The sequence below is a fragment of the Gymnogyps californianus genome, chromosome 1 (assembly GCF_018139145.2).
Source record: "Gymnogyps californianus isolate 813 chromosome 1, ASM1813914v2, whole genome shotgun sequence".
NCBI classification, from domain to species: Eukaryota; Metazoa; Chordata; class Aves; order Accipitriformes; family Cathartidae; genus Gymnogyps; species Gymnogyps californianus.
In genome coordinates this window covers 120033717-120048167 of record NC_059471.1, presented here as the reverse complement: position 1 = coordinate 120048167, position 14451 = coordinate 120033717, and the positions used below count along the sequence as shown (strand labels likewise).

Genomic DNA, 14451 nt, shown 5'->3' with positions numbered 1-14451 from the left:
GACCATCTGGTTCTGGGAGCAGTGACAACCCTTCAGGCTTACAAATAGAAACTGAAGCTGCTCAGATTGCTACAGTGGCCACCTCTAATAGATCCATCTTTCTCAGGTGTTATCCCCTTGCATATGATGGGATTTATTTCTTTTCTCATTGTCAGTAATTTCCATATTGAAGGAAAAAAAATGGGGGGGGAGGAGGGGGGCAGACACGACAAGGAAAGCAAGCCCAAATTGCAGATAATAAATATTGAAGGTGCACAGATTGGTGCAGTTGCAAACAGTGTTGTCACGTTGTGTACTAATACTTCATTGGTTTGTATTTATATAGAGGCTGTTTTTTTGTTTGAGACTTTGTATCAATTCACCTGTTCTGCTTCATGTTAATAAAGAAATGGTTAGTTAGGGGACTGTGTGATTAAGCACTTGGAGACTATATGGCCAGGATAAGGAACAGAATTTATTTTTGTGCTTGTAAAAAACAAGTAAGTAAATACCAAAGAATATCATCCTTTAATTTGTATTAGTTGATTTATTTTGAATACCTGTCATGTTTTAAAATCAGTATAAAGACATTGTGATTTGATTGGCTGGAAAATGTCTGTATCAGACTGTTTACAAATAAAATCTTCCTTCTTACTCTGAAAATTGTTGCATGCCTCAAAAAAAAAAAGATAACAGCAAGATTAGCAATGAATTGATGGCTCTCTTTAAAAGTAGGGTGTCTGAACTTGTAACATTGTAAATAATTACTTTTGTATCTAATGTGTTACACATGACATTTAGAAAACACTTCACTACTGCAAGACAATTTGAGAACAAATTAGATCAGAAGGAAGAACGAACTGCGGGAAAGACTTTAATCAGCATTCATTATTTATTCCTGTATTCTGAGAAAATTATATATGCCAAACACAGGCCTTTAATCAAATAATGATTAAAATATAATGATTAAAATATTCAGATCTCACCTATGTAGTTAGATGCATTGACCCAAATTTCAGGCGTCCAAGGGGAAAACACTGTAGTTTGTGCAGCTGATAGAAGCGCTCTGTTCCCACCCCCTGCTGTAATTAATTTGGCCAGTGATCCGTTGTTTGTTTTTTGTCACTTTTTTTGTTTTGAAAAGTTCCCTCGTCTGCTGTTCATACCACGTTTTAAGATAAACAAGAAGATCTTTTTCCTTTGTCTGTCTCTTTCTTCTTTGTAGCTAACTGCCAGGCCACCTGAACAAATCAACTGCTCACAAGGTCCCCAAATAAACATGTCTTTTGGTACGGGTAACTGAGGTTAACTGGACAGAGGCAAATGAAACTCATTCCTCTTCATTTTGTCTTCTTTTGTAGTTAATCTGCTGGATTCAAAAACAATTCAAGGGGAGCTGGGCTGGATCTCCTACCCATCACATGGGGTGAGTTCACCAGACTGTGAAATGGAAAAGTGCTGCTACAGACCAGTGTGCTATTTAACCATTGTTTCCTCTTCAGAGGACACTGTGCAATAGCGCTGGTTCTTTGGAGCTTCAAAAATAGTCTGCTTTAAACTTGCAATATATAGCTTACATAGCTATGGTTCCTTCTCATTAGAACATACATCGCACTGCATGTAATCCCCAGGAAGAGCTCACTCTTATTGGAGAAAATGAAAGCAAGAGGTGTATTGAACAAAAAAAATAGTCCTCTTTAGGTACTGTTCCTTCTTCTATTGCAGTATGCATTTCTAAAAGATATCATGGGACTGTTTCATATTATTACTTGCTAATTTATTCAGATGGAAGTAGTGGAAGGTGAAAAATGTGTGGACATAAGCAGGTGATGTAAGTACTTCTTTGATAACTTTTGTGCTGAATTGTTCAAGTATTGTTACTTATGAGTTAAAATGTTATTAAAGAAATGTCTAAATGTTCTTGAGGGTTGGGGTTTTTTTATTTATTTACCTTGTATCCAGATCTAATGAAACTAGATGTTCTATTTGGAAAAGTGCAGTCTTAGAGCATCTGTGCTTTCGAACTTACTAACTTCATCATTTTTACATAGCATTTGCCACCAGTCTCTTTAAAATTTTTGATGACTTTATATCAGTGCATAGCCGTCCAGTGGTGCTGATATCTGGTCACTCCCCAATGTCTTGTCTCTGTGGAATGTGCATGTGTATTTGTGTGTAGGAACAACCCCTTACTCTCTTTCTACATTGCATAGTGCAGATACACAAGGAGACTCTTGCATTCCTGCATTCTGTCCCCAGAACAAAAAAAAAACACCTGGCAGGCTGAAGCCCTGGTGTCTGGAGCTTCCCGTGCACTCAGAGAAGGCTGTGCCATCAAGTCTTTGCTGAAAGAAGGCACTCGAAGACCTGTGGCTCCTTCTCTTGCTGTCCTGTCACTTGTGCCCTTAAAGTGCTTTGTTTCCTTCCTCTATGGCAGTCTTATTTTGGTTTTCTACCTTTAGGATGACAACTCCTAGAAGTTTTCATGTGTCTCTGTCTGCCTGTGTCTTCTACCCAACGAGTAAACCTCTGCCAGAGAGTACTGCCACGTCTAAGTCCTTGGGAAATGTTGTCTCTAGTCTCGATAAGGGGGAGGAGTTGCTAGCTAAGAGTCCAGCCACTGTCCTTTTTCCAAACCAACTGCGTTTTGAATCCTCAGCGTTGGCAGGTATTTGCTCATTGGTTGGTTTGTAGGATCGTGAACATTCGCTTTTTGATTCTTCTGTGGCTTTGGGCAGGCTGTTACTTCACCTTTATCACTTCTGCAGTGGTAACAGTACTTTTGCATCTCTGCCTTATGGGATTCAGTTGTTAATATTTAAGTAGTGCCTTCTTGATACTAAGTGTTATGCAGGTGTCTAGCAGTATTTAAGGATTAAGGCTTGGTTTATTTTTTGAGTTTATACATGGATCTCTCTCTGTGTCTCTGAACAACTTGTTCCATTCTCATGGGGAAGAAGTGGGAAGAGGGTTCATGTTTCTTTCTAGTGGCTGTTCCTGCTGACTTTTCCCAATAAGAAACCTCTATAAACAGGATGTCCAAGAGGGAACTCTCCAGCAATGTCTAGCTCATCAGGTTTTTTTGTCTTTGCTTGCATTTTTTTTTGTGGGTTTTTGTGGGGTTTTTTTTGGTATTTTTTTTTGTTTTTGCAAAGCCTTTTTTCCCCTCGCCTCTCCCAGCTGCCCTGCCCTCCTCTGCTTTACTCTTCTGCTCTGTTCATCTCCTTGCAGCTGTGCAGATCTGCTGCTCTGCTCCCTGCAGCTGTGCCTCTCTTGCCTTGGATGCCTAAAGTAGTTGGTAGGGAATGATACAGGGTATCTTGGGGGCTATAAGAAAAACAGATGTGCTACATTACCCCACCAAAAAGGGCCCCCAGATCTCTCAAAGCAGTTTTATTAGCTTCTGCAAGTTTTTGTCAGGTAAATCCAGCACAACTTGTTTGTGTGTGTCTGTGCATGCTGTTCCTGTTTACTGTAATATCCGTGGATATCGAAGCCAAAGTAAATCACGGAATTGTACTGATGTTCCTACAAGTTAATGAAATTCTTAGTTAAAAATCGTGTGGTAGTAAATTAATGTAGATCATGTACTGTGAGTGTTTTTGTAAGAGAACTGAGACTCTGAACTGTAGCCTTCAAAATACTGTGAAATTTTAAGCTTACATATTGAAACATGAATGTAAAGTATAGAAATAGTAACATTTATCCTATCTGAATTGGCATTTTGCTGTAAAACGATGACAACTTGAACATCATGTGAAAGAGACTCCTCTTTTTTACAGCCCTTTATTTATAGTCAATTAATTAAAGCTGGTAAATATGGCTGCAACTGTCTCTGAGCTAACTAAAATATGAACTTAAACTTTAGTGGAAAAACATTATAATAAAGATGTCACATCATATTGAAAGATTGCTAATAGCATAGTGGTGATTTACAAGGTAAAGCTAATAGAGCTACACTTGAGGCTGTGATTCACAAATGAGAATATTGGTGTTGTGCCAGTTCTTCTCCAGCATGCAGCAGTGTTCTCATCTGAAGCCATAAATGTCAGTATACTAAGGCTGGTGACTTACAGAATTTTTAAAAATAATTTAGCTGAAGTGTTTAATAAACCTCTTACTAGGTTAATAATTTTATCTCATTGATACATGATATTGATTAATTTCTGGCAAAATGACCCAAATTGATTGGTTGTCATTTTCAGCATTCAATGGTTCTTCTTTATTCTTTTATGTCTGCCTCAACTTAGGCATATATATAATAACAGCTTTCCAGAAATTCCTGAATATTCATGTTAAGATTTATAGCTCATTTGTATTCAAGGATTTCTGTATCCCACATAAGAACACTCTAATGGCAGTGTTTTAGACCATGGTTAATAATATCACCCTGTAAGAATGTGATCTCTCCTTGAACCATCCCACACAGCCATAGTTTTGGCATCAGTAACACTGATCTGGTCAAGCTCATTAAAGTCCCTTAAGTACAAAACATCGGCCCCTCTAGATAGCAAGGCAACGGAATTAAAAAAATATAATAGCAGGCTTTGCTGATGCTTGAGCGTGATTGGCAGCAGCCACAAGGCCTGTATCCTATACTACCATCTCCAGCACCTGCCTAGGCAACCTTTTTGTAATGCCAATCAGTCAAATACCAGTTCCATTTCTATAGATTTCATTAAAGGGGAAAGAAAGAAGAGCTACTTAGTCTGTGCAGAGTATATTATTGATATGCTGATTAAGCATAATGCAAGTGATCATTAACTGCAATTCACGTAAATTACAGCAGCACAGATGTGGGGGTTGGGAGGATAAAAAAGCAAGTCACTTTAATAATATACAATAGAAATGTGATGGATAATTCATACAGGACAAAAAGAGTACAGTCTAAATCCCGCTCTGCATATTCATGCGAGTAGTTGTATTGGTTTCAGCATCATTTTTTTTAGTAAGAAAGATGTATCTAATTTGACTCTAGCTCCATGTTCTTTGGGAAGTTTGGAAAAAAAAAAAAATTGTGACATAATCACAGTACATCGTTCTGCAGTCACTCAAATTGTGACTTGATCTTTACATGTTTATTACTCATATTTATGGACTTGAAATTTTTGGGCACTTTTTTTTTTACATAGTCAGTGCAAAAGTAACAGAGAAATTATGCTTATCTTGTTTTTCTTGTAGCTAGAGAAAAGAATGCTCTGGCATTTATTACTGTCATGTAATAGATAATTGTAAAAAAAAAAAAAACAACCAAAAACCAAAAGAAGCCAAAAACCAAACAAAAACCCCTAACTGCAACGTGTTCTGTACGTGACCAAAGTTAGTAAACTGCTGGCAAAATTTTAAAAGACTGGTTGGGAAATAAAGATATTGTCTTTAATCGTGACAGTTTTCTAGGTCCCTGAGTTTCTTCAGAAACATCTGACTTCTTTGAGAGCTGGCCATGCTCAGTACCTTAAACTTTTAGGCACGTACTTGAGCTGCCGACTGTACGCTGAAGTGCTTTGAAAATCTGTTGTGAATAACTTTGCTTTTTCTTGGTGGTCACTCTCATGATTATTTGAACAAAGCAAGCTGATCATATCAGTAATGGAAACTGGTTTGTAAGTATTAGAGAAGGATAACATTCCCTGCTTCTGTAATAGTTTGTGTTGTGCTAGGAAGGCTAGAGCATGCGTGACTGAGATTAATGAGAGTTTTTCCATCAACCAAAATTGGGTTAGAATCCAAAAATCCAAGTGAAAATGAGGAAAATGCCTCCTTTCTTACTTTTCAAAAGCCTGAAAGTAGTTTGTCACATTAGACTGTATTACTGCCTACCCATGACAGTGGCAGTCTCCCTGGCTGCGTTTGTTCTGGTTTCAATAGTCGGCTAATGTGTGGCACTGTAAAAACTTTTTGGCCTTTTTTTGTAGGATATCATGGAATGGTTTGGGTTGGAAGGGACCTTAAAGATCATCTAGTTCCAACCCCCCTGCCATGGGCAGGGACACCTTCCACTAGACCAGGTTGCTCAAAGCCCCATCCAACCTGGCCTTGAACACTTCCAGGGAGGGGGCATCCACAACCTCTCTGGGCAACCTGTTCCAGTGCCTCACCACCCTCACAGTGAAGAACTTCTTCCTTACATCTAGTCTAAATCTACCCTCTTTCAGTTTAAAGCCATTACCCCTTGTCCTATCGGTGCATGCCCTTGTAAAAAGTCCTTCTCCAGCTTTCCTATAAGCCCCCTGTTAGGTACTGGAAGGCTGCAACAAGGTCTCCCTGGAGCCTTCTCTTCTCCAGGCTGAACAACCCCAACTCTCTCAGCCTGTCTTCATAGGAGAGGTGCTCCAGCCCACTGATACAGGTCCATGTGCTTCTTATGTTGGGGGCCCCAGAGCTGAACGCAGTACTCATGGACACAGTGACTGCAGAAGAGTCTCACTAAATAAGGATTTGGGTATCCCTTGTGACTAGATGAAGGTAGAGGAGAACTTGTGCAGAGTTACATTTTGCCTGTGATTAAGGTAGACTGCATTCAAGAATCAGTTATTCAGGCCACTGTGAATGAGAAGTTTCCCTGTTTATATGGAAGACATTTTCAAGATTAATAAGTATTTCCATGAGCAGTGGAAATAATGAGGTTTGTTTTCCTGCAGCTTTGTGTCTTGCGGTTAATTGCACCCTGTGATTGAAGGTTTTTTTGCAGGAGGTCCTTAATGCCAGTGGGTTTCCTGGTGTCATGCTTCAATCGTCCCCTCAGCTGGGCACACAGAAAGTTTCTCTTCCCTACATGTCTCTTATTTTCACACCACTGCAGAATCTTAGGACAGCTGAGCTGTCAAAAAAACTTGAAACTGGCCAACAAATACAAAAATTTATGAAACAACCTAATTTTCATTTTCTTTTGATACTGATTGACATCTCAGTCTGTATTCATTTTTTGCCTGAGACACCAAACTTATCTTGTCAACTTCTAAGTGATACTGTATTTGAAGTGGGGAGTATTACCAAAAACACCAGGTGGTTGTGAAAAAGAGTTTCAAAGTAAAACAAATGATATCAAACACTTGGTATTAGAGAAAAGATTGAAAGTGAAAGGTATTTTTGTAAAATAAAAAATTAAGTACTTTTTTCCAAAATGAAAACAGGCATGTTATGCTATTATACACTTTATTTTTCCTATTAATTAGCAGTGGCGTTTCCTTAGTGTGAATCATAGACTTTGTTTTGTCTTACACTGAATGGCTGATTGAGAAAGTAATTTTTTTGGTTAATATGCTCTATTCCCCCCCCCCCAAGATATTTGCTTTTGAGGTGCACTGAAAGTATCTTTGTTTCATTTTATTCTCCTTTTTTCAAAATAATGAAAGAGACTGTTAAAAAATAAGAGCACTTTTACAACAGCTTTCATAAGTTCTTCCCTTCACCTCCAATTTTCTGTAATCAAGCATGTGCTATTTCTCGTTTTTAGACTTAGTTTTATTCTAGTAGGAAGAAAACAATTTGAATTTATTTTTATTACTGTGAAGTGAATGATTTTGCTTTGGAGAGGGACATTTAAAAATCTGCCTCTTTTGAACTAAAATCTCTTCATTCACACTCAGATCCTTTAATCAGAATGCAACGGTGGTTTCTTCAGCCTGTGGGTGCTGCTTTTACACGAAATCTGAACATAACAAAAAATAAATTTATTTGTGCTGTACTTTTTTCCCCTTTCTGATAGGTATTACTTTTGGCAATATAAAGCTATGAGATATGCCAGATGATTATTTTAATTATATGAATATTGTTAAACTGATGACAACATTGCTTAGTACTGCTTTCTGAACATAATATGAAAGTTTTATTGATGTCTTCAGAGAAGAAATGTCTTCATACTCTGATGTCTTCAGAGTATGCAAGCAGTCAAGGGTAGAATGTACTTTTGGTGTACTTTAGCTGGCTTTGACTTGTGTTTCATCTGCGCACTATCTTCAGCTGCTTGCATTAAGCATGCATTTAAAATGGAAGTTTAAATAAAAAAAAATTAGGTGGAGTTGACTAAACAAATGGGGGAAATGATTTGCAAAAAAAATGGAGATCACGCGTATTACTTCAGAATTATATTTATGCCTGTCTCTTGTTATGAATAGTTACCAGAAAGAAATGCCTTTTTAAAATGTGGAGCACTGTGATATTCTTCAGATGTGTTGTTTTGATAATTGTAGTCTGTATTGCATTCATATGAAAAATTCAATGTGATCATAACGGTACTGTGTTTTGGTACATTTTAAAAACAGCTTTTAACATGACATAAAGTAAAAAGTGTGCTAATTTCTATTCTGTGATCATCATTAAGGGAGGGAGAAAGCGTTTTTTTCTCTTTCTTTTGAAACTAGCATTTTTACCATGTCACTTCAAATTATGAGACTTCTATTTAAAAAAAAATCTAATTGCAACAACAACAAAAAGCTAAATGTACAATAAGTGCAGTGTCCTTGTACCATTTTTTTATAATGAAAAATATGGAAACCCCCTCCATATTTCATTAGCCTCATCAGTCATTTTACTTACTGGTAATAGGTTGCTGAAGGTTGGTATCAGTTTTCTGTGGTTTCAAATTAAAAAAAAAAAAAAGCAAGTTTTGGCTTCTATTCCAAAAGTTAAATAAAGATCTTATTTAGAGTTGGAATTGCAGATACTTCAGCTTCCAATTTTTCTTTTTAACTTTCAAAGCTTAGAAACGACATCATTCTCCTCATGGGCAGAATTTTATTTCTGTCAGCATAAACGCAGGCCATTTGTGAGAAGTTCTCTCAAATGGCCTGATCGCCATGAGATATTTTTCCCTTTGTAAAGAAATGCTTACTTTATAATTTTATTCAGGTTTTTTTGTGCTGAATTTGTTAGCATAAACCAGAATAGAACAAATTAAATACAGTAACTGTCATGAAATGCAACATTATTTATCACAGGGGCACACTACAGTCGATTTTAAGACTGTTTTTATAACATCAAGACGACAAGAAAAGTAACTACAGTCTCCAGTTAAAAATGCCCATAAACATTTTCGCCTGATAGCTTTGCTGTGGCTGTGCATTATTTTTTTTATGGTCTAAATAGTTTTGGTAGGTAATTTATTCTGGATATATATATATTATTTTTTCCCCCAAAATTTCTGAAAATATTCAGTGTGAAATGATTGTCCGTGTAGAATAGTGTTTTCTACAATTTAAAATTGTTCTTTGAAAACGCATGGGAAAGTAGGTGTGTAAGTGCACTGATGGCTTGCTGGCTCTTACGCTGAAATAGCGAGACTGAGAAGGCAGTAGTTTCTAGGCAGCAGACCCACATGTTGCTTAATTTTTCCCCCAATCTCTCAGAGTTGTTTGTGAAAAGAGCCTGAGGATTCTGTTAATTCATTTCCTAATTTCGCACACTTTAACTTCTCCAGGGCGTTTTCCCAAGCCTTCCTGTTAGCCTTTCGAAAACGTGAGAAGCAGCAGCGGGGAGAAGCGGCCTTGCGCTCCCCGAGGGGAGCGATGTCAGGAGGTGCGCGGGTTCCCGGGCCGGCGGCCGGCCGCAGGCGGCAGGGCGAGCGCTTTCCCTTCCCCGCGCCGCCGGCAGCTCGGCCCCGGGCGGCGGCGGGGCTGCGGCCAACGCCAGGCTTGGTCCCGCGGCTGGAGGACAGGTGAGCAGCACCGGGGAGGGACGGGGGACACCGGGGCGAAGGCCCGTGCGGGACCTCCCTCCCTCTCAGAGCCTGCGGGCCGTTACCGCGCAAACGGCGCCGCGAGCTGTGGCCGTTGGGGCGGCGGTCCCGCGCAGGGCTGGCCGTTACGCGGGGCCCCCCCCTCAGCGGCACCCCGGCGGCGTTCAGGGCCTTTTGCCAGCCGTGGGGCCGCTGTGAAACACGCGGCAGGCTTCCCCGGGGGGTGAGGGCGCCCATCGGGAAGGAGCGCCGCGGAGGTTTCGGTCAGGCGTTGCGGTTTCCGTCCGGGAGGTGCATTTCAGGAGGAGTATGGCGGGGCGGCTGACCCGCCTAACCCCGTTCCTCTCGCAGCCCGGCCGGGCGGACGCGGTCAAGCCCCTCGGGCGACGGTGGGATTCCACTGGGTTTGCTCCCTTGCCGGGAGGCCACGGGCGACCTTGGGGGAGGGTTAAAAACTTGGGGGGGGGGGGGGAGGGGGCGCGGGGCGCTAGGACAACGTTTCAGTTAACACTTCGCACTTCTGTTACGGCCCTCCTATTGCTAGTACTGTTAGTACTATGCAAAAGCGAAGAAGAGGCGCGGGTTCAGCTCGCACAGCACGGCTGTCACGGCTCCCTCCCAGCGAAACGGCCCAGCGCCCCCGGCCTCCCCGCTCCTATCTTCCCCGCCGGCCGGCCGCCCCGTGCCCGCGGCGCGTCCCGGCGCCGGGAGCGGCGCGGGCGGCTCGGCAGGTGGCGCTGTTCCTTCAGCGCGGCCCTCCGCCGCCCGCTGCGCTGCGCTGGGCTGGGCTGGGGCGGGCTGTGCCTGCCAGCGACGCTCGGCCCCCCGGGCAATGGCGGGGCATGGGCCGATGGCCGGCACCTTTTGGCTCCCGCATGGTTAGGCTTGCCACGTCCTTTTAGGCAGCTGCTGTGGTTCCCTTTAGGTATGCTGTCCAGCTCCAGAACATAGCAAGCGGCCGATATTTCAGTTCCTCGTGTACTGGATTTGGTTGGGAGTGGAAGGTGTTATGGTGAAATGCATGTTTCATACTTGTGTTCTGCTTTTAATCAGTGGTTGAGCTCTATGAAGGATATGCTGGGGTTAAGGGCTCTTTGCACTGTGTGTAGATACTATCTTATACATAATATGGTGATGAAATCTGTGAGTTTTACTCCGTGACATTTGGTCCTTGCATCTGTGTGTTAGTTTTCCCTGCCTAACTGCTATTCCTCCATGTCTCTCAGACTAGAACTTTATTTCCAGCTGTTGGATTTTCAGAGGCCCCAAAGGGTAATTAAGACACACAGAAAGATTGCTAGTTGTCTGTTAGCACATGTACGTATGGATGAGTGCTGTGCTGCTGTGTGGTTTGTGTGCTGTTGCATTAGGCAAGTAGGGGCAGTCAACACCATCCTTCCTCAAGGGCCTGACAATTGATTTTAGTTAGGCTCCAGGGAAAAAATTTGAATTACTCTATGTTCTTGTTTTTAAACAAAGTAAAAACCTAAACCTGAAGTGAATCTTTTAAATCTACAGGACAGTTACTGTTTACAGTAGCTGAAGCTTAGTTTCTAAATTAATGTCAACATTCACATACAGTGCTTTCTGTACAGAAAAGCTAGGGAATGGTAGGAATTAGGGGTTTTGGATCCTTTATGAATTGTTTATCTTAGAACATTACAGGTAGATTTTGACCACCAATCCTTTAATTAGTGCCTATTTAGACTTCATTGATATTGACAAAAAAATTGTGGTGAATTAACTTGTTTCAAGTTCTGATGTTGCTCAAAAATTGTGACTGATGGGAGAGGTTGATAATGTTAGTGTTGGTTATGGATCAGGCTGCAGAATGGCATAAATCAGAATCTACTTTTCACTTAGAATCTTTTTTAAAGTTTGATACTGAAATGTGTCTCAGTTTCAGAGATGTAGATTATCAGAGAAATAATAAAATGGTGTTTGGAAGAGTTGCCAGGAGGCCATCTAGTCCATCCCATCTGCTGCTCAGTGCAGGACTATTGCTAACATTGTATCAGGTCAACAGCTATTGTTTTGGATAGCGGAGTCTAGGAAGCCTCTGAGGATGGAGATACCACAGCCCCTCCAGACAGCCTGTTTCAATGCTGCACAGGCTTCTAGTGGACAGAATTCTGCCTGATACCTAATCTGAATCTCTCAAGACACAGTTTGTGGCTGTTTTCTCTTCTTTCACCATCTGCCGCTACTGAGGAGAGCTTGACTGTGTTAAGTCCCTTTCAAGTTGTTGCAGTCTATAATTACATCACTCCTTAGCTTTTTCTTTTTACAAGACTGAACAATCCCTGCTTCCTCACATCATGTGCTTTTGTCCTCTAACTGTGTTGGTATTGAGCAGTCTTATTAGGTATGATGGCATGCTCATTGCCATACTAGCTTCCTTAACTGGTCAAGATGGACAGTGGAAAACCTCTACTAGGATGGCAGAAAAAATCCAAGAATGCGATGAAGTAAGACTGTAGGTGCCTTATCTATGTAACTGATCAAGTTTTTCAGTCTAGAAACAGTTCACAAGCAACATTATATTTTATTTTACATTCCTTTTACTACCCAGGGATTTGACAAGTAGAAGCTAAATGGGTTCTGGAGGAGTTGAGATTTCTTGGAAAGAGAAGATAACAGCATAGTATGGTTTACTTCTCCACAGCTCCTAAAAATGAGAAGTCTGGTCCTATACTAGCTTGTTATCCAAAAGGTCTTATAATGGGAGACATGTTTGTCTAGAATCTGAATGTTTTCAAGGCCTTTTCTGATCTTAAGAGCTTTTTCCATGATAGCGAAAAATTTTAAGCTTGTATTTTCTGCCTGAAGGGGAGATTTTATTTGTTTAAGTTTTGGTAGCAGGAGTGCTTTTTGGATTAGAGTGCTTTCTTTTTTTAAAAAAAAGGCAAACATGTTTCCTGAGCATGAATAGGGCACAAAAAAAGAGGGCGAAGGCGGTAATGGCAGCTGAACTGAAGATGAGAACTCTGGGTAGAATGACATTAAACAGTCAAAGCCTATGTGGAGAGAGGTGTTCGGTGTGAGAGTGAGTGAAGAATCAAGACTGAAATCTGCAGAAAGCAACCTGGATTTAAACTGCTTGTGGAGTTATTCCTGCTGCCTTCCATCTGGAAGACTTGGAGCTTCTTTCCCATGTGACAGTAGGGAATAAAGATGCCACAACAACCTTCATGTTCTAGAGGAAAGGCAGGACCCTTTGGCTTCTGCGGGAGGGAGAGAGCTTGGGTTAACTCCTAGCTTCCCTGTGACTCTGACTCCTTCCTTCATATTGCAGAGATTGATTCAATGACATTTGTGCCTGTCATCTGTTCAAAACTCTGCCTTCATGAACCTCTGTGTAAATATTTACTAGAAGTTCAAACAAACAGGATTCTTGCTTTTCCACTTTTCACTTAATGCAAAATTAAAATCCCAACCAGAACTTCAGAAGTTAATTTTCTTCCTGGCCGTGTAGTTTGATACTTAATGTGCAATGCATTCCATCAAACTTACGGGATGTGTAACCTGGCAAAGCAAACGTTGCTACTGGAACTTGAGCGTTTATGTTCCCTGATATCCTTGTGTTACCTGTTTAACTTTCACTAATATTTTTGTGACACTTTATTAATAAACATAACATATCCATGATGGTAATTTAATTTTACTCTGAAACCTGGTAATAAATGTTTGAACTGTGGAGCATTTATGTAGAAGTGTTTTAGCCTGAAGAAATGTTTAGAGGAGAAGCTGAGCTGCACTTCGCCTGATGGCACTGTAATTCAGCAGCGTATATTCAGAAGTAAATGGTTTTCAGATTAGAACATCCTCTTACAATGAAAACATCCAGAGGGGTGAACGTTAATAAGATTGGTAGAAAAGTACTATGTGGATGAAGGACAGGCAGGGGTGGTTAAGTAGCGCACAAAATAAAAGTGCAGCCCAGGTGGAAACTTCCCCTCTACTATGTGACTGATTTGCCAGGACTATAGGACTCCTGAATTAGTATTCTCTTATAGACTGGGAACTAACTGGAGGTATCTCCAAAGTACACATGTGACTAATCGGTCATATTGGCTTTAAAGCACAGAGGAGGGGATTGGATGGGCAGACAGCAGTTACCAAATCTTGGAACAAACCACTTACTTAATGTCAGTACTGTCACATCTTTAATTTACATAGTGTTTTAAGAGAAGGCTATGCATTGTCTGTCTCGTGCTGTAGCAAAGGGTGGATTGTGGACTATCCCACTTCTGAGTTCCTGAAGAGTTTGTGATTTTATTTTAAAGTATTGATAAATAAAATGTAAGCAGAAACTGAAGGAATGGAGAACATTTTGGAAATAGAAAGTAAATGCTGAGTGTTGGTGTTCTTAAGACTTTAGGAAAACTAATAGATATGTGGCATACTACATCTTGAAAATTCAGTTGTTGCATGTGACTGCACTAGTGCAATGTCTTGATTTAGAAGGTGGAGGGCAGCATTGAACTCATAGAGCTGATTTACTTGGTTAAACCACTATTAATAGAGACACAAAGTGAAAGGCTTGCAATTTATGTTATATAGGTTGAAATGTAGTGACTTTGAGGACTGAGCAAAGAAAATACTTTTACTTGACTGGAAGTTGTGTTCTAATTTGAAGAATGGCAGGTCTCCATATAGAAGGTGTAAGAGAGTAATACAATCTGTTATTAAGTATATAATCTGTATTAAGTATACATCTGTTTGTGTTTATGTCCTTTTAAAAATGAAAAGAATTCAACAGTGGAGCAAAGAAGTATCTGAACTGAAGGTTCAGA

At 40.6% G+C, this 14451-nt stretch overlaps 1 protein-coding gene across 1 annotated transcript in view; it reads left to right on the top strand.

The window, feature by feature from the left end:
• Window positions 1–14451, top strand: part of EPHA3 (EPH receptor A3) — a 232470-nt gene that overhangs the window by 17048 nt on the left and 200971 nt on the right. The window contains exon 2 of the mRNA XM_050908784.1: window positions 1341–1405. The gene's annotated coding sequence lies outside the window, so the exon portion shown is untranslated. The remainder of the gene's footprint in view (window positions 1–1340; window positions 1406–14451) is intronic.